Genomic DNA, 21,663 nt, shown 5'->3' with positions numbered 1-21,663 from the left:
TTCTATACTGTATGTAATGATATGTCTCTGTCTTCTAGATGGTGTTCTATACTGAATGTAATGATATGTCTTCTAGATGGTGTTCTATACTGTATGTAATGATATGTTTCTGTCTTCTAGATGGTGTTCTATACTGTATGTAATGATATGTCTCTGTCTTCTAGATGGTGTTCTATACTGTATGTAATGATATGTCTCTGTCTTCTAGATGGTGTTCTATACTGTATGTAATGATATGTCTCTGTCTTCTAGATGGTGTTCTATACTGTATATAATGATATGTCTCTGTCTTCTAGATGGTGTTCTATACTGTATGTAATGATATGTCTTCTAGATGGTGTTCTATACTGTATGTAATGATATGTCTCTGTCTTCTAGATGGTGTTCTATACTGTATGTAATGATATGTCTCTGTCTTCTAGATGGTGTTCTATACTGTATGTAATGATATGTCTCTGTCTTCTAGATGGTGTTCTATACTGTATGTAATGATATGTCTCTGTCTTCTAGATGGTGTTCTATACTGTATGTAATGATATGTCTCTGTCTTCTAGATGGTGTTCTATACTGTATGTAATGATATGTCTCTGTCTTCTAGATGGTGTTCTATACTGAATGTAATGATATGTCTTCTAGATGGTGTTCTATACTGTATGTAATGATATGTCTCTGTCTTCTAGATGGTGTTCTATACTGTATATAATGATATGTCTCTGTCTTCTAGATGGTGTTCTATACTGTATATAATGATATGTCTCTGTCTTCTAGATGGTGTTCTATACTGTATGTAATGATATGTCTCTGTCTTCTAGATGGTGTTCTATACTGTATATAATGATATGTCTCTGTCTTCTAGATGGTGTTCTATACTGTATGTAATGATATGTCTCTGTCTTCTAGGTGGTGTTCTATACTGTATGTAATGATATGTCTCTGTCTTCTAGATGGTGTTCTATACTGTGTGTAATGATATGTCTCTGTCTTCTAGATGGTGTTCTATACTGTATGTAATGATATGTCTCTGTCTTCTAGATGGTGTTCTATACTGAATGTAATGATATGTCTCTGTCTTCTAGATGGTGTTCTATACTGAATGTAATGATATGTCTCTGTCTTCTAGATGGTGTTCTATACTGTATGTAATGATATGTCTCTGTCTTCTAGATGTTGTTCTATACTGTATGTAATGATATGTCTCTGTCTTCTAGATGGTGTTCTATACTGAATGTAATGATATGTCTCTGTCTTCTAGATGGTGTTCTATACTGAATGTAATGATATGTCTTCTAGATGGTGTTCTATACTGTATGTAATGATATGTCTCTGTCTTCTAGATGGTGTTCTATACTGAATGTAATGATATGTCTTCTAGATGGTGTTCTATACTGTATGTAATGATATGTCTCTGTCTTCTAGATGGTGTTCTATACTGCATGTAATGATATGTCTCTGTCTTCTAGATGGTGTTCTATACTGTATGTAATGATATGTCTCTGTCTTCTAGATGGTGTTCTATACTGTATGTAATGATATGTCTCTGTCTTCTAGATGGTGTTCTATACTGTATGTAATGATATGTCTCTGTCTTCTAGATGGTGTTCTATACTGTATGTAATGATATGTCTCTGTCTTCTAGATGGTGTTCTATACTGTATGTAATTATATGTCTCTGTCTTCTAGATGGTGTTCTATACTGTATGTAATGATATGTCTCTGTCTTCTAGATGGTGTTCTATACTGTATGTAATGATATGTCTCTGTCTTCTAGATGGTGTTCTATACTGTATGTAATGATATGTCTCTGTCTTCTAGATGGTGTTCTATACTGTATGTAATGATTTGTCTCTGTCTTCTAGATGGTGTTCTATACTGTATGTAATGATATGTCTCTGTCTTCTAGATGGTGTTCTATACTGTATGTAATGATATGTCTCTGTCTTCTAGATGGTGTTCTATACTCTATGTAATGATATGTCTCTGTCTTCTAGATGGTGTTCTATACTGTATATAATGATATGTCTCTGTCTTCTAGATGGTGTTCTATACTGTATGTAATGATATGTCTCTGTCTTCTAGATGGTGTTCTATACTGTATGTAATGATATGTCTCTGTCTTCTAGATGGTGTTCTATACTGTGTGTAATGATATGTCTCTGTCTTCTAGATGGTGTCTATACTGTATGTAATGATATGTCTATGTCTTCTAGATGGTGTTCTATACTGTATGTAATGATATGTCTCTGTCGTCTAGATGGTGTTCTATACTGTATGTAATGATATGTCTCTGTCTTCTAGATGGTGTTCTATACTGTATGTAATGATATGTCTATGTCTTCTAGATGGTGTCTATACTGTATGTAATGATATGTCTATGTCTTCTAGATGTGTTCTATACTGTATCTAATGTTATGTCTCTGTCTTCTGGATGGTGTTCTATACTGTATGTAATGATATGTCTCTGTCTTCTAGATGGTGTTCTATACTGTATGTAATGATATGTCTTCTAGATGGTGTTCTATACTGTATGTAATGATATGTCTCTGTCTTCTAGATGGTGTTCTACACTGTATGTAATGATATGTCTCTGTCTTCTAGATGGTGTTCTATACTGTATGTAATGATATGTCTCTGTCGTCTAGATGGTGTTCTATACTGTATGTAATGATATGTCTTCTAGATGGTGTTCTATACTGTATGTAATGATATGTCTCTGTCTTCTAGATGGTGTTCTACACTGTATGTAATGATATGTCTCTGTCTTCTAGATGGTGTTCTATACTGTATGTAATGATATGTCTCTGTCGTCTAGATGGTGTTCTATACTGTATGTAATGATATGTCTCTGTCTTCTAGATGGTGTTCTATACTGTATGTAATGATATGTCTATGTCTTCTAGATGGTGTTCTATACTGTATGTAAAGATATGTCTATGTCTTCTTGATGGTGTTCTATACTGTATGTAATGATATGTCTCTGTCTTCTAGATGGTGTTCTACACTGTATGTAATGATATGTCTCTGTCTTCTAGATGGTGTTCTATACTGTATGTAATGATATGTCTCTGTCTTCTAGATGGTGTTCTATACTGTATGTAATGATATGTCTCTGTCTTCTAGATGGTGTTCTATACTGTATGTAATGATATGTCTCTGTCTTCTAGATGGTGTTCTATACTGTATGAATTCTGAGGATTTAAAATATGAACCTATTAGAATCCATGTTGTTAATAAAGTTGTTTAAATTGTTATTGTATCGCTTAAACGTTTTATTTTGGGACCGAAAGGTGACCAAACAACTACTTTCAGTCTAGAAAACAAACAACAAATGTCCTCAATGTTTCTGTCTTATTTCAGCTGTTGTTCAACACTTCAAGAGGTTTTAGTCAGCAGAGATTAACACAGAGACAGGGAGGTTTCAGTCAGCAGAGATTAACAGAGAGACAGGGAGGTTTCATTCAGTAGAGATTAACACAGAGACAGGGAGGTTTCAGTCACCAGAGATTAACACAGAGACAGGGAGGTTTCAATCAGCAGAGATTAACACAGAGACAGGGAGGTTTCAGTCAGCAGAGATTAACACAGAGACAGGGAGGTTTCAGTCAGCAGAGATTAACACAGAGACAGGGAGGTTTCAGTCAGCAGAGATGAACACAGAGACAGGGAGGTTTCAGTCAGCAGAGATTAACACAGAGACAGGGAGGTTTCAGTCCATAAACACGACTTTACTAAACATAACAAAGAAAATCACATTGGTTTGTCTCCGTCCTTCTTCTCAGCTTTGGCTCTGTGTCGGTCTCTCCCGGTTCTCTCTCCCAGTGTGCCACAGTGCTCCTTTTATGTGGCCTCCACGGCTGGTTGGCACTTCCCCCTAATTACCTCCACTTGCAGCCATCTGTGTCGGGGTGCCCAGCTCCTGTATTCCCAGCAGAGGGAACCAACGTCGCAGCACGTACCTCCCCTCTATTACCACCCTCCGGGGTAGACCTCCTGGGGTAACACAAAAGTAATAGTGGGATGCATCACACAGGTTCAAACTGTTACACATAGATGTTAATCATGGTTCCCTTTCCAAAAGCAAACGCTCAATGTATTTGAAAGATTTCAAATAGTATTTGAACCCAGGTCAGGAGTGGATGATGTTGGTGTTTTGGTACTGAATATACCGGAGATGGAGACAGGACAGACTGGAACAGAACCAGTGAGACCCAGACCAACACTCAACCACTAGAAACCTCTAGACCCATGTGTCTCACCTGTAATGAGACCAAGACCAGTTTAAATGTGTCTCACCTGTAATGAGACATAGACCAGTTTAAATGTGTCTCACCTGTAATGAGACCAAGACCAGTTTAAATGTGTCTCACCTGTAATGAGACCAAGACCAGTTTAAATGTGTCTCACCTGTAATGAGACCAAGACCAGTTTAAATGTGTCTCACCTGTAATGAGACCAAGACCAGTTTAAATGTGTCTCACCTGTAATGAGACCAAGACCAGTTTAAATGTGTCTCACCTGTAATGAGACCAAGACCAGTTTAAATGTGTCTCACCTGTAAGGAGACCAAGACCAGTTTAAATGTGTCTCACCTGTAAGGAGACCAAGACCAGTTTAAATGTGTCTCACCTGTAAGGAGACCAAGACCAGTTTAAATGTGTCTCACCTGTAATGAGACCAAGACCAGTTTAAATGTGTCTCACCTGTAATGAGACCAAGACCAGTTTAAATGTGTCTCACCTATAAGGAGACCAAGACCAGTTTAAATGTGTCTCACCTGTAATGAGACCAAGACCAGTTTAAATGTGTCTCACCTGTAATGAGACCAAGACCAGTTTAAATGTGTCTCACCTGTAAGGAGACCAAGACCAGTTTAAATGTGGACCAATGAGACCCAGAGAGTGAACATTAATGAGAGAGTTCATGAGGCAGAAGTAATGCGGTGCAACTCGAGTTTCACCATCAGCTGGAAGACTGTGTCCCTTTTTGGTCAGTGTCAGTGGAGGAAGGGGAGAGTGTAGGGATGTAGAGAGAAGGACCCTCAGTCTGCTGCTCTCTCCCTCCGCTGAGACTGACCCTCAGGCTGCTGCTCTCTCCCTCCGCTGAGACTGACCATCAGATGCAGGCACCATCAGCCCAGTAAAATAAAAAGCTAATCATTTAAATGTATGCTCACTCAGCTGTGCCTCACAAGTAATACAACAATGGATCTATTACCGGTGTGATCATGTCGCCTACCTCAAATAAATGTTAAATATAATTTTAAAAAATCCCGAAGAACAATGCATTGGCAGGTAAATTCAAGCAAAGCCAATATGCGGTGATAATGTATTGGGTCTATAGCTTACTGCACAAACCTCATTGCTACAGAACTGTTTTTAATTAGTTATTGTTACATAGGCTTACATTTCTTAAGTTATGTTAATAAAAAACAGAGCGGTAGATCTCAGCATTTTGACTCAGAAAGTGATCTTGACTCAGAAAAGGTTGGTGACCACTGGTCTAAACTGTTATAATTAATACCTGATTCCATGTTCTGTTTTCCCCAGAATATTTGTGTACGTGAGCTAATAGCCAGCTGTGTCCTCCCTTAGATAAATATTGGAACGTTGTTTGAATCCAGATGGAATAGATTCTAGATGTATTTTCGTCATGTCCGTTATGGGTTGATGGTTCCAATGTGTTATCAATCTGTCTGTCTGTTGGAGAGCTGGCTGCATTCAGGTCAACTATGTGTCCGCCACAAACGTTAGCTTGCTATTCTGAATAGAATTGTTTATATAACTTCTATTTGTTGTATTTGTATTGTAGGAAAAAGTGCAGGGTACTGCAGCTTGAACTGAGACAGCTGATTCATTTAGTTTATTTGTTATTCCCCAGAATCAACCTTACACAGTTAAAATGTTTCAGTGTAAATCGGGTTTACATGAATCTACGACAGTATTATCATTCAGACAGCACATGAAACCTCATGGAAATGCACCCTATTGCTCTTTTAATTGTGGTCCAAATGTTCACCTGCATTCAGGCAATTTACTGCCTTTAAGTCTCACTTCTAGAGAGACCACAAGGGACATCAACGATCTGGGAAAAGTGCTCCATTTCAACAAGCAGACAAAATGTTGATTTGCCCAGTAGACATTTGTCAGTTCAGATGTTTCCATTTGACTGAATGTATTTCTCATTTGAAGGATCATTTCCAAGAGGGCAGAGAAATTAGTTGCACTTTTATGGGATGTGAAAAAACGCGTCTCATATTTCCAGAACACACAAAAACGGCTCCGTCAAACATGCTTATGAGACAGTGTTGGAAAGACTATTATTGAAGAATTTCAAGATATTCATGACCTTGGTCAATCACATCTTGTTTCTCAGCTCAAGGAACAGTTGGGTGTACTTGGCCTTCCTAAGAATGATATCAAAATGTCATTCAAGGAGGATCTTCTCAAGGCCTGTAATGGTTCTTTACAAACAGATCAGCATCCGAGGACTATCTTTAAAATCACTTTCAATTATGTTGAACCTGTGCCCTTGTATTTAGGCACTAATGAATCTGGGAAAGAGTGCTTTGCCCAGTATGTCCCTATAAATAAAACAGTTGGTGCCCTTTTTGAGTCAGAGACATTCAAGACACAGTATGAGAAAGCACACACTCACATTTCTGATAAGGAAATCTTTCAAGATATTTGGGATGGACAGTATATTGCAGACTGTGCTTTATTTAAAACAGAAGCATCATCTTTAGCCTTAATACTACATCCAGATGCATTAGAGGCTGTAAATCCTTTGGGATCAGGGAAAAAGAAACACAAGGTGCTTTCTATCTATCTTACTCTAGGTGACATGTTGCCTTAGAACAGGTCACATATTGATCACATGCAACTCGTCCTTCTGTGCAGAGAGACAGATTGGAATCATTTAGGACAGGAATGAATTCTTAGCCCATTGGTAAGAGATGTGAAGGAGTAGAGGATGGTGTTTTAGCAGATGGATGAGTTGGTAAGAGATGTGAAGGAGTAGAGGATGGTGTTTTATCAGATGGTTGAGTTGGTAAGAGATGTGAAGGAGTAGAGGATGGTGTTTTATCAGATGGATGAGTTGTGAGAGGTGCTTGATGTGCCATAGCTGGAGATCATCTGGGATCTCACAGTATCGGGGGCTTTGTGGAACATTTCTGCCAGAGTACATATTTTTGTCGATATTGTGACACTGACAGAGTAACATTTCAGTCTAGGACAAGCAAGGAGTGACACAGCTGGTGCCATCAAGGATACATCAACATTTGAGCCATCAAGCCCTTCCCCTTCACAGTCATCCTCCACCTCAAGCCCTCCCCCTTCACAGTCATCCTCCACATCAAGCCCTGCCCTTTCACAGTCATCCTCCACATCCAGCCCTTCCCCTTCACAGTCATCCTCCACATCCAGCCCTTCCCCTTCACAGTCATCCTCCACATCCAGCCCTTTCCCTTCACAGTCATCCTCCACATCCAGCCCTTCCCCTTCACAGTCATCCTCCACTTCTAGCCCTTCCCCTTCACAGTCATCCTCCACATCCAGCCCTTCCCCTTCACAGTCATCCTCCACTTCTAGCCCTTCCCCTTCAGTCATCCAGCCCTTCCCCTTCACAGTCATCCTCCACATCCAGCCCTGCCCTTTCACAGTCATCCTCCACATCCAGCCCTTCCCCTTCACAGTCATCCTCCACATCCAGCCCTTCCCCTTCACAGTCATCCTCCACATCCAGCCCTTTCCCTTCACAGTCATCCTCCACATCCAGCCCTTCCCCTTCACAGTCATCCTCCTCATCCAGCCCTTCCCCTTCACAGTCATCCTCCACATCCAGCCCTTTCCCTTCACAGTGATCCTCCACATCCAGCCCTTTCCCTTCACAGTCATCCTCCACATCCAACACAACCCTGTCAACAACCAGTACTGTAGACCTGGACATCTGGCTGGAGAACCTCACAGTCATCCTCTACATCCAACACAACTCTGTCAACAACCAGTACTGTAGACCTGGACATCTGGCTGGAGAACCTCACAGTCATCCTCTACATCCAACACAACTCTGTCAACAACCAGTACTGTAGACCTGGACATCTGGCTGGAGAACCTCACAGTCATCCTCTACATCCAGCACAACCCTGTCAACAACCAGTACTGTAGACCTGGACATCTAGCTGGAGAACTTCACTGTCTCTTGGGGCAAAATGTCCATGAACCTGAGATCAGCCATCGCCAGAGGCACACGGCCAACCCCAGGAGAACCAAGGGAGATGGTGAGAATTACACTAGATGCAATGAGAATTATTGAGCCTAATCCGACCAGAGCAGATTGCCGTACAATAGCCAAGAAGATGGTACAACAGTACCCGAAAATCTCCACTGATTCAATGAAAGATGGCACTACAATTGGAGGTGGCTATGGATCCCTCTTAAATCAGATGAAAACAGGCGTTGAGCATAAGAATGGTGATAATCCTCTGGTACGGCTAAGAGAGAGAGAAACACTCTCAGGCTCATCGACTGTAGTCAGTACAAGAGGGCCAACTGACAAATACGGCTGTGTAAGATGGCAGCCTGACTTTCCCATAGAAGAAACGGAAGAGACAGAGGACAACTCTCACAGCTCATGCAAGCAACGTTTTACTGACAGCGCTGTGCCATCAACGCTAGCCCAGCACCTAAGATAGCCGAGCTGAGGAGTAAGTGGCCGTACCTTTTCACACAGAAGGAACTCAACAAGCACTTCAAGTTACTGACAGATGTCTCAATTATCATACAGGACTTCCTCCAGAAACCAGCAAATGAAGAGGTTCAGCACATCCTGTCAAGGTTTGAAAAGGGTGGAGCGACTGCAGTTGGCCTTGTGTTGTCCTCCTGCTGACGGCCCATTTAAAAGACAGGACGGATGTACTGCTACAGGCCGATGGGAGTTTTACATTCATCTGCATCTCTATGTATTTCTATGTATTTCTATGTATTGTATCTATGTATGTATTCTATGTATTATATCTATGGATGTATTCTATGTATTGTATCTATGGATGTATTCTATGTATTGTATCTATGGATGTATATTATCTATGTATGTATTCTATGTATTGTATCTATGTATTGTATCTATGTATGTATTCTATGTATTGTATTCTATGTATTGTATCTATGTATTGTATGTATGTATTGTATCTATGTATGTATTCTATGTATTGTATCTATGGATGTATATTATCTATGTATGTATTCTATGTATTGTATCTATGTATTGTATCTATGTATTGTATCTATGTATGTATTCTATGTATGTATTCTATGTATTGTATCTATGTATGTATTCTATGTATTGTATTCTATGTATGTATTCTATGTATTGTATCTATGTATTGTATCTATGTATGTATTCTATGTATTGTATTCTATGTATTGTATCTATGTATTGTATTCTATGTATTGTATCTATGTATGTATTCTATGTATTATATCTATGGATGTATTCTATGTATTGTATCTATGGATGTATTCTATGTATTGTATCTATGGATGTATATTATCTATGTATGTATTCTATGTATTGTATCTATGTATTGTATCTATGTATTGTATCTATGTATTATATTCTATGTATTGTATTCTATGTATTGTATCTATGTATTGTATCTATGTATTATATTCTATGTATTGTATCTATGTATTGTATCTATGTATTATATCTATGTATTATATTCTATGTATTGTATCTATGTATTGTATCTATGTATTATATTCTATGTATTGTATTCTATGTATTGTATCTATGTATTGTATCTATGTATGTATTCTATGTATTGTATCTATGTATTGTATCTATGTATTATATTCTATGTATTGTATCTATGTATTGTATCTATGTATTATATTCTATGTATTGTATTCTATGTATTGTATCTATGTATTGTATCTATGTATTGTATCTATGTATTGTATCTATGTATTATATTCTATGTATTGTATTCTATGTATTGTATTCTATGTATTGTATTCTATGTATTGTATTCTATGTATTGTATTCTATGTATTTTAGAAGGTTAAAATGATGATGTGCCAAATGTTCAAAATATCTGAAAGTTATAGAATGAGTTGTTTTCTATCTTTCAGGTGTCAGACACAGATGTGGAGGGATCAATTCCCCTGCTGGACTCACCAACACTGATTGTTCAAGGTAGTGTATCCAATAAGAATTTCTGTCTGACTAATTGTTTTTAGACAAGGCCTTACAATAACAATGTTTCACAGAGGTCATTGTGAAACATAAATATGATCTGATTTCAGGTGACACAATGACTGCTGCCAAATAGATGAAAGCATGGAGAAGGAGGTGGTGATGTCAGTCCACTCCAACTTTGTGGCAGCGCTGGCAGCTTTTTGTTGCCTCATTCTACACCTTCAATCTGCAGTACCAAGGAGGAGGCTTCACACACCCTGGAGTTCATCCAAAAGGAAACAAAAAGATGCTTCTTCCTGGACAATTCCACTGGGGGAGGGGCTTTAAATTGAGGCATGTTGTATCACAGCTTGGTTTGGCTGCTTCATTCAATCAAGATATGTTGATACGTTTGAAAGGCTCCTTGGTCAGAGCATAAAAACATAATGTTAAGCTGTTTTTTGAGGGGCGGCAGGTAGCCTAGCATTGGGCCAGTAACTGAAAGGTTGCTGGATCGAATCCCGGAGCTGACAAGTTAACAATCTGTCATTCTGAACAAGGCAGTTAGCCCACTAGGCTGTCATTGTAAGTAAGAATTAGTTGTTAAACTGACTTGCCAAGTTAAATAATAATAGAATGAATGTCTGTACTCTGCTCAGGAACATAATGGACTTCGAACAGCTATAGTCTAGTTCCTCCTGGACAGACATTTATTTTAGTCAGTTGTGACCTAATCTAGTAAATTTGGTTTCTCACTGGGGTTGAATCTTTTTTTATGTTTTACACCTTAAATGTTTGAAAATGATCCAGTATGACCTGAAATGGACACATTGTTGAGGAAGTAATGCTACTTTGGATGTTCGGAAATGTCTGGTATTTACTCAACACTTAAGTAGACAACCCTTATTAAAGCTTGAGTATGTCGTTTTGGGAAGGGCATCATTTAAATCTGGCAACAGGACAAAATATCCATGGAGATGTTTTCTAACCATAATGTCACATAATGAAAAGGTCCAATGACCCCAGACTACATCCTCTGGTTGGACCTGGCAGGGAAGGTAACGACAAGCCTCCTAAGAGAAGGCCAGGCAGACATGTTGCTCCTCTGTTGAGAGGAGGCATACTACCCCTTTTACAAAACAACATACATGTTCTCTTTTTCCCAGCTCAAAGCGAAGCAACGTCATTTTTGAGTTACCTGTGTCTGAAAGGTTATTTTTATTTGAAAAGCTAAGATACATACAGTATCGCAGTTTCTGATCTGTAATTGCACCTTATTCAGGATGTTGATCTATTTGAAAGATTGAAACATTTGAAACCTTTTTGTTGGAAAGAAAATGGCTTTGCATCTGACTGCAGAACAGCCTTGTGACAAACGATCATTATTTCTTATGTCACATACAAGCTGGAATATCATTAAACATAGTGTTGTTCAATTAGTAAAGGAAGATGCTTCTCAGTTGTGTAGATGGAGTGGTTATATCCATCCTAACTAACGCTAGAATGGAAACCCTTGATTTGGTGAAGTTATGTCATACCAATACTGTTCAGATTAACAATTGTATTCTGTCCTGATGAATCATTTTCAGATGTACACTTTTTTATAGGTGCTAGAGGAAAGGTGTAGGTTTGTAATTGAGGTGTTTGTGATGCAGGCCATTTGGCTACAGTTTATTGACTACATTTCCCAGCGAGCAACGGTGAAGTTGTACTTTGGGAGCTTATTGAATGTGTCACTTTTTTGGTTTGTTTACATTAAACCATGCTTAATAACATATTATTTGTATTGTGTTTACTTGTTTTGGTAATGCAATTGTTTTAGAAGTTTACAGTACAATTGGCAAATTTTATCTGTAAATGTAATATGTTACTGTAAAATGCCATACAACAGATAACTGTAGTTTTACAGCAAAAATACTGTAAAATAAATTGCAGTAAGTTAACGGCAATTCGAGTTGCCAAGTAAATCCTGTAAATTTTGTACATACAAGTAATTACTGTAAAATAGAAGCACAATAATATATTGTAATCAGAAAGGTGTACAGGTACTCTAAAAATACAGCAAATTGCTGTTAAGTTATTGTAGTACATCTACAGCAACATGTTGTAATTCTAATATACAGTAAATCACTGTTTTACAGTACTTTCACTGGCAACTTTGTTGCTGTTATTTCTACAGTACATTTTTTACAGTGTATTGTCAGGGTTAGAGGTACTACATTCAGCAGTAACCCTAGATATCTAGGACTAAAAAGAGAATACATTTTACAGTCAGAGTTCTTTGTATCTCTTCTTAGTCATACAGATCCCCCCACATCTTATTGGTGGACGGGGTTATGAACACACCCAATACATTATTTCTGAAACCAGATGAAATGAAACTGTCTTTCAGCAGGAAAAGCTTCTCTAATAATCCTAACCATGGCTGGGTGTCTTCAGAGACTGAGAGGTATAGAAGCACACTGTCAAGTCAAAACATCTGGCTGTGCTTTCATGTCCAAACCCTTATTCTATTCTGGTCATTATATTATATTGTATTATATTCTATGATAATATATTATATCCATAGGCTCCACTCAGTATAGTGTTAATGATGACTGTTTGTTGTGTACATTGATTGAATGGTTAGGACCATCTCTCTGTATTCACAGTTTAAATCCCAAGAGACCAGGAGACCTAAAGGAAACCTTCAAACTGCATCCCTTCATCCAGTCATAGTAAACAACCTGTCTGTCTGTCTGTCTGTCTGTCTGTCTGTCTGTCTGTCTGTCTGTCTGTCTGTCTGTCTGTCTGTCTATGCAGCCAACTTCTCTGCAGTGGTTGTTGTTGCTATCAGTGAAAAAAAAAACATACAACTCTATGCACAAGGACTACTTTTAAGAAAAAACTAAATCATTAAACAATTAAACACATTTACTTGAAGAACAGTGCAGATACAGTAAACAAGACACCACTGAATCCTCTGGTCTTCTAGAACCAAGAGGGTGACCTGCAGGTAAACAAGACACCACTGAATCCTCTGCAGCCTCTATTAGGGCCAGGAGTTTTCCAGGCTACGTCTCCAGGCAGGGAAGACTTTGTCTCTAGTTATATTATTGTTCACAGAGTGAGTCCATGTAACTTATTATGTGACTTGTTTAGTACATTTTTACCATTTCCCCTCCCATCCTCCCTTTTCATTCTATTCTATCAGCCACACCACTAGCTCACCTCCACACAATACATTTACAAGTTAAAGACACACCTTGGAATAAATAACAAAGGAAAACTATTACTAGATGAAGTTTAGTGTTGTATTTTTATTTCCCATCACCATAAATCATATTTAATCACTGAACAGTAGCAGACCTAACTTCATCTGTTCCTGACTCTGGATAGTGGATTAAAAAGACCATCAATCTCCAATGATATTAAAGTACTATTCTGAACATTACTGATATACTGAGTGGCAAGTCAAGATATCTGCTGGTTTTATTGTTTGGTCAATAGCACCACCTGCTGGACAGGTTTAATGTTGCTGGACTGAGCAGTATGGGAGGATGAAAGATGACACATTTAGGGCCGGTTTCCTGGACATCTACATTGAACATACTTTTTAGTCCAGGACTAGGATTAATCTGTGTCTAGGAAACCAGACCATATAGTTCAGTAGAAAGTAAGTGATACCAGCTTGTAGTGGCTGACTAGTCCTGAATTGTCCTTTTGTTCCTGGACCATTTTCCATGCAGCTCCAGGTGACAGAGAACACATCAATTAGGGCCGAGCCTACAAGCTGTTCAATGATACTGAGGAGAATTACATAGAGACAGAGAACCAACTGAGAAAACATATCAATGGTTCTGAATGACAACCAATATACATCAACACCATACATCATGATTCATGGAAATGTACAAGATTAAAACATTGTATTTTATCACATATGAACACCTTAAATCTCTTAAAATTCAAATCAGTCAGAAAAAATCAAAGTGAAAGTATATATGTACAAATCAAAATGAAAGTATTGAATTTTAATTCAGATCATCTGAAGATCAAGTCAGTTAAATCAATGTACATAAAACAGAGCAGAATTAATCATCACATCTGGGGAACATCACCACCAGCATGACTAGTATCTATGTGGACCCTACTACAGTTTAACCAGCTCAGCTATAGACTACACCAGCATGACTAGTATCTATGTGGCCCCTACTACAGTTTAACCAGCTCAGCTATAGACTACACCTGCATGACTAGTATCTATGTGGACCCTACTACAGTTTAACCAGCTCAGCTATAAACTACACCAGCATGACTAGTATCTATGTGGACCCTACTACAGTTTAACCAGCTCAGCTATAGACTACACCAGCATGACTAGTATCTATGTGGACCCTACTACCGTTTAACCAGCTCAGCTATAGACTACACCAGCATGACTAGTATCTATGTGGACCCTACTACAGTTTAACCAGCTCAGCAGTACCAGAGAGCCAAAACCCAGGATAGAGGGGCTGAGTGAATGTGGTCTGGACTCTGTGGAGGAGGGTCATTGTGTCAGAGACACTGTAGAAGGACAGAGTACCTGCCTTGTGATCCAGGTCCACTCCTACTCTGGAGGACTGAGGGCCTGATACTTTAGTCACAACATTATTGTGTCTGAAACAATAACCACCACTAAAGCACTGGTACTGTAAACTCCAGGACATGTTATTATATCCAAATACACCATCTGTCTCTGTTCTGCTGATGTCTCTATATGAGACTGCTGTAATAACATTAACACCACTCCACTCCACCTCCCAGTAACAGCGTCCAGACAGACCCTCTCTACACAGAACCTGGTAGTAGTTGGTGAATCTGTCTGGATGGTCAGGATATGGTTGGACTTGGCCTGTATTGGTCACCTTTCTGTTCCCTTTAGACAGAGAGAGGTGTGTGCCTGCTGTGTTTGGGTCCAGTGTGAGCTGACAGGAATCTGGGAGAAGAGCAGAGCAGAGACCAATGAGGGGAGTTAGAACAATAAGTTAAGTCAGATACTGTATCTACCCTGTCTTTGATTAGAGCACAGCAGAGATCAAACCAGAGAAATATGAGGAGTCAGATAGATACCCAGTCTTTGATTAGATCTACTATTGCTATATATTTCTAGAGGGATTGTTAGGAGTGTCAGTAAAAAGAGACTGTTAGTTACTTCACAATAAAGAGACTCACATTGTAAAAACTGTTCTCTGGTCTTGGGCTCTGGAGGCAGTACAACATCCACTATATTCACTACAGACACACAAACACATTGACAGAGAGAGGGAATGTTATCATCATACCATATTCCACATGTATATGACTAGTAGGGAACTTTCAATGGTCTAAAGTTGATGTTGTTATTATTTTCAACACACCTGTAGTGGAGATCTTGGTCCATTCTCCTTTAAGGAAGTCTTCTAGTTTCTCTCTCAGTTCAGACACAGTCTTACTCACATCATCTCCAAAGTACTGAAGAGGACGGACAACGATGCTGGGTAAGTCTGAAGATACACTGATACTGGAGAGAGACTGATAACTCTGGAGAGAGAGACAGAGAGAGAGGGGGGGGGACAGAGAGGGACAAAGCGAGAGAGGGACACAGAGGGACAAAGCGAGAGAGGGACACAGAGGGACAAAGCGAGAGAGGGACACAGAGGGACAAAGCGAGAGAGGGACACAGAGGGACAAAGCGAGAGAGGGACACAGAGGGACAAAGCGAGAGAGGGACACAGAGGGACAAAGCGAGAGAGGGACACAGGGGGACAAAGCGAGAGAGGGACACAGGGGGACAAAGCGAGAGAGGGACACAGGGGGACAAAGAGAGAGAGGGACACAGAGGGACAAAGAGAGAGAGGGACAAAGAGGGACAAAGAGAGAGAGGGACAAAGAGAGAGAGGGAGAGAGATGTGGACAGAGAGGGACAAAGGGGGACAGAGAGAGGGACAAAGAGAGAGGGACAAAGAGAGAGAGGGACAAAGAGAGAGAGGGACAAAGAGAGAGAGGGACAAAGAGAGAGGGACAGAGAGAGGGACAAAGAGAGGGAGAGAGATGGGGACAGAGAGAGGGAGAGAGATGGGGACAGAGAGAGGGAGAGAGATGGGGACAGAGAGAGGGAGAGAGATGGGGACAGCGAGAGGGACAGAGAGGGGGACACACAGATAGAGGGGGGGACACAGAGAGAGAGGGGGGGACACAGAGAGAGAGAGGGACACAGAGAGAGAGGGACACAGAGAGAGAGTGACAAAGAGAGGGAGAGAGATGGGGACAGAGAGAGGGAGAGAGATGGGGACAGAGAGAGGGAGAGAGATGGGGACAGAGATGGGGACAGCGAGAGGGACAGAGAGGGGGACACACAGAGAGAGGGGGGGACACACAGAGAGAGAGGGGGACACACAGAGAGAGAGGGACACAGAGAGAGAGGGACACAGAGAGAGAGGGACATAAAGAGAGAGGGACACAGAGAGAAAGGGACAAAGAGGGACAAAGAGAGAGAGAGGGACAAAGAGGGACAAAGAGAGAGAGAGGGACAAAGAGGGACAAAGAGAGAGAGAGACGGACAAAGAGGGACAAAGAGAGAGAGAGGGACAAAGAGAGAGAGAGGGACAAAGAGGGACAAAGAGAGAGGGACAAAGAGGGACAAAGAGAGAGGGACAAAGAGGGACAAAGAGAGAGAGGGACAGAGAAGGACAAAGAGAGAGAGAGAGGGAAAAAGAGGGACAAAGAGAGAGAGAGGGACAAAGAGGGACAAAGAGAGAGGGGGACAGAGAGAGGGGGACAGAGAGAGGGAGGGACAGAGAGAGGGAAAGAGAGAGATGGACAAAGAGAGAGAGGGACAAAGAGAGAGAGAGGGACAAAGAGCGAGAGAGGGACAAAGAGAGAGAGAGGGACAGAGAAGGACAAAGAGAGAGAGAGAGGGACAGAGAAGGACAAAGAGAGAGAAAGAGGGACAGAGAGGGACAGAGACAGAGGGAAAAAGAGGGACAAAGAGAGAGGGGGACAGAGAGAGGGGGACACACAGAGAGAGAGGGGGGACACAGAGAGAGAGGGGGGGGACACAGAGAGAGAGGGGGGGACACAGAGAGAGAGGGGGGGACACAGAGAGAGAGGGGGACGGACACAGAGAGAGAGAGGGACGGACACAGAGAGAGAGGGACGGACACACAGAGAGAGGGGACGGACACACAGAGAGAGGGGACGGACACACAGAGAGAGGGGACGGACACACAGAGAGAGGGGACGGACAAACAGAGAGAGAGGGACGGACACACAGAGAGGGAGGGACGGACACAGAGAGAGAGGGAGGGACACAGAGAGAGAGAGGGAGGGACACAGAGAGAGAGGGAGGGACACAGAGAGAGAGGGAGGGACACAGAGAGAGAGGGACAAAGAGAGAGAGAGGGACAAAGAGAGAGAGAGGGACAAAGAGAGAGAGAGGGACAAAGAGAGAGAGAGGGACAAAGAGAGAGAGAGGGACAAAGAGAAAGAGGGACAAAGAGAGAGAGGGACAAAGAGAGGGACAAAGAGAGGGCCAAAGAGGGAGAGGGCCAAAGAGAGAGGGGGACAGAGAAGGACAAAGAGAAAGAGAGACAGAAAGAGAGGGGGGGACACAGAGAGAGGGGGACGGGACACAGAGAGAGAGGGACGGGACACAGAGAGAGAGGGACGGGACACAGAGAGAGAGGGACGGGACACAGAGAGAGAGGGACGGGACACAGAGAGAGAGGGACACAGAGAGAGAGGGACGGGACACAGAGAGAGAGGGAGGGACACAGAGAGAGAGGGAGGGACACAGAGAGAGAGGGACACAGAGGGACAAAGAGAGAGAGGGACAAAGAGAGAGGGACAAAGAGAGAGAGGGACAAAGAAGGACAAAGAGAGAGACAGGGACAGAGACAGAGCGGGACAGAGACAGAGGGACAAAGAGGAACAGAGAGAGGGGGACAGAGAGAGGGGGACAGAGAGAGAGGGACAACGAGAGAGAGGGACAACGAGGGACAGAGAGAGAGACACAGACAGGGACAAAGAGAGAGGGACAAAGAGAGAGAGGGACAGAGAGAGAGAGGGACAAATAGGGACAGAGAGGGACACAGAGAGAGAGAGAGGGACACAGAGAGAGAGAGAGAGAGAGGGACAGAGACAGAGAGAGAGAGGGACACAGAGAGAGAGAGAGGGAGGGACACAGAGAGAGAGGGACAGAGAGAGAGAGGGACAGAGAGAGCGAGGGACAAAAAGAGAGACGGACAAAAAGGGACAGAGAGCGAGGGACAGAGAGCGAGGGACAGAGAGCGAGGGACAGAGAGCGAGGGGGACAAAGAAGGACAAAGAGAGAGGGGGACAAAGAAGGACAAAGAGAGAGGGGGACAAAGAAGGACAAAGAGAGAGGGGGACAAAGAAGGACAAAGAGAGAGGGGGACAGAGAGAGAGGGACAGAGAGAGAGGGACAAAGAGAGAGAGAGGGACAAAGAGAGAGAGAGAGGGACAAAGAGAGAGAGAGGGACAAAGAGGGACAAAGAGAGACAAAGAGAGAAAGGGACAAAGAGGGACAAAGAGAGAGAGGGACAAAGAGAGGGACAAAGAGAGGGCCAAAGAGGGAGAGGGCCAAAGAGAGAGAGGGGGACAAAGAAGGACAAAGAGAGAGGGGGACAAAGAAGGACAAAGAGAGAGGGGGACAGAGAGAGAGAGGGACAGAGAGAGAGAGGGACAAAGATGAACAAAGGGAAAGAGAGACAGAAAGAGAGGGACAGAGAGAGAGAGGGACAGAGAGAGAGAGGGAGAGAGACACAGAGACAGAGGGACACAGAGAGAGGGGGGGACACAGAGAGAGGGGGGACACAGAGAGAGGGGGGGGACACAGAGAGAGGGGGACGGGACACAGAGAGAGAGAGAGGGACACAGAGAGAGCGGGACGGGACACAGAGAGAGAGGGACGGACACAGAGAGAGAGGGAGGGACACAGAGAGACAGGGAGGGACACAGAGAGAAAGAGGGGGGACAGAGAGAAAGAGGGGGGACAGAGAGAAAGAGGGGGAGACAGAGAGAAAGAGGGGGACACACATAGAGAGAAAGAGGGGGACACACAGAGAGAGAGAGGGTGGGACACAGAGAGAGAGAGGGACGGACACAGAGAGAGAGAGGGACGGACACAGAGAGAGAGAGGGACGGACACAGAGAGAGAGAGGGAGGGACACAGAGAGAGAGGGAGGGACACAGAGAGAGAGGGGGACACACATAGAGAGAGAGAGGGGGACACACATAGAGAGAGAGAGGGGGACACACATAGAGAGAGAGAGGGACGGACACACATAGAGAGAGAGGGACGGACACAGAGAGAGAGAGGGACGGACACAGAGAGAGAGAGGGACGGACACAGAGAGAGAGAGGGACGGACACAGAGAGAGAGAGGGACGGACACAGAGAGAGAGGGAGGGACACAGAGAGAGAGGGAGGGACACAGAGAGAGAGGGAGGGACAGAGAGAGAGAGGGAGGGACACAGAGAGAGAGAGGGAGGGACACAGAGAGAGAGAGGGAGGGACACAGAGAGAGAGAGAGAGGGACACAGAGAGAGAGAGAGAGAGGGACACAGAGAGAGAGAGAGAGAGGGACACAGAGAGAGAGAGAGGGACACAGAGAGAGAGAGAGGGACACAGAGAGAGAGAGAGGGACACAGAGAGAGAGAGAGGGACACAGAGAGAGAGAGAGGGACACAGAGAGAGAGAGAGGGACACAGAGAGAGAGAGAGGGACACAGAGAGAGAGAGAGGGACACAGAGAGAGAGAGAGGGACACAGAGAGAGAGGGACACAGAGAGAGAGGGACACAGAGAGAGAGGGACACAGAGGGACAAAGAGAGAGAGGGACACAGAGAGAGAGGGACACAGAGAGAGAGGGACACAGAGGGACAAAGAGAGAGAGGGACACAGAGGGACAAAGAGAGAGAGGGACAAAGAAAACAAAGAGAGAGGGACAAAGAGGGACAAAGAGAGAGGGACAAAGAGGGACAAAGAGAGAGAGGGACAAAGAAGGACAAAGAGAGAGAGAGGGACAGAGAGAGCGGGACAGAGACAGAGGGACAAAGAGGAACAGAGAGAGGGGGACAGAGAGAGGGAGGGACATAGAGGGACAGACAAAGAGAGAGGGGGACACAGAGAGAGAGGGGGACACAGAGAGAGAGGGACAAAGAGGGACAAAGAGAGAGAGGGACAAAGAGGAACAAAGAGAGAGAGGGACAAAGAGGAACAAATAGAGAGAGGGACAAAGAGAGGGCCAAAGAGAGGGCCAAAGAGAGGGCCAAAGAGAGAGAGGGGGACAAAGAAGGACAAAGAGAGAGGGGGACAGAGAGAGAGAGGGACAGAGAGAGAGAGGGACAGAGAGAGAGGGACAAAGATGGACAAAGGGAAAGAGAGACAGAAAGAGAGGGACAGAGAGAGAGAGGGAGAGGGACAAAGAGAGAGAGGGAGAGAGACAAAGAGAGGGAGGGACACAGAGAGAGAGGGACACAGAGAGAGAGGGACACAGAGAGAGAGGGACACAGAGAGAGAGAGACACAGAGAGAGAGGGACACAGAGAGACAGGGACAACGAGAGAGAGGGACAACGAGGGACAGAGAGAGAGACACAGACAGGGACAAAGAGAGAGAGGGACAGAGAGAGGGAGAGGGACAAATAGGGACAAAGAGAGGGACACGGAGAGAGAGAGAGAGAGAGAGAGGGACACAGAGAGAGAGAGGGACAGAGACAGAGAGAGAGAGGGACAGAGAGAGAGAGACACAGAGAGAGAGGGACAGAGAGAGAGAGGGACAGAGAGAGAGAGGGACAAAGAGAGAGACGGACAAAAAGGGACAGAGAGCGAGGGACAGAGAGCGAGGGACAGAGAGCGAGGGACAGAGAGCGAGGGACACAGAGAGGGACACAGAGAGGGACACAGAGAGGGACACAGAGAGGGACACAGAGAGGGACACAGAGAGAGAGAGGGACAAAGAGAGAGAGGGACAAAGAGAGAGAGGGACAAAGAGGGACAGAGAGAGAGAGGGACAGAGAGAGAGAGGGACAACAAGATAGATGGACAAATAGAGAGTAACAAAGAGAGAGAGAGGGACAAAGAGAGACAGACAGGACAACATAATGTTTGAGATGAATAGTTTCACATGAAGTTAATTTCATATCACATGTAACAAGACAGTTTAGTTACCTGGAGGAAATGGATGTGATCCTCTGTGTGTGAGAGCTGCTCCAGCTCAGTGCTTCTCTTCCTCAGCTCAGCTATCTCCTGCTTCAGTTGCTCCAGGAGTCCTTCAGCTTGACTCACTTGAGCCTTCTCTTGGGCTCTGATCATCTCCTTCACCTCAGAGCTCCTTCTCTCAATGGAGCGGATCAGATCAGTAAAGATCTGATCACTGTCCTCCACTGCTGCCTGTGCAGAGATCTGTAGAGAGAGAGAGAGAGACAGACAGAGAGAGAGAGAGAGACAGAGAGAGAGACAGAG

At 43.1% G+C, this 21,663-nt stretch overlaps 1 pseudogene; it reads right to left on the bottom strand.

Moving 5' to 3' along the window:
- LOC115192822 (tripartite motif-containing protein 16-like) overlaps positions 1-21,431 on the bottom strand; it is a 36,852-nt pseudogene extending 15,421 nt beyond the window's left edge.
- Between the last annotated feature and the right edge of the window lie 232 nt (positions 21,432-21,663).

This window comes from Salmo trutta, chromosome 4 (genome assembly GCF_901001165.1).
Source record: "Salmo trutta chromosome 4, fSalTru1.1, whole genome shotgun sequence".
NCBI lineage: Eukaryota > Metazoa > Chordata > Actinopteri > Salmoniformes > Salmonidae > Salmo > Salmo trutta.
This window is presented reverse-complemented; position numbering and strand designations above follow the sequence as displayed.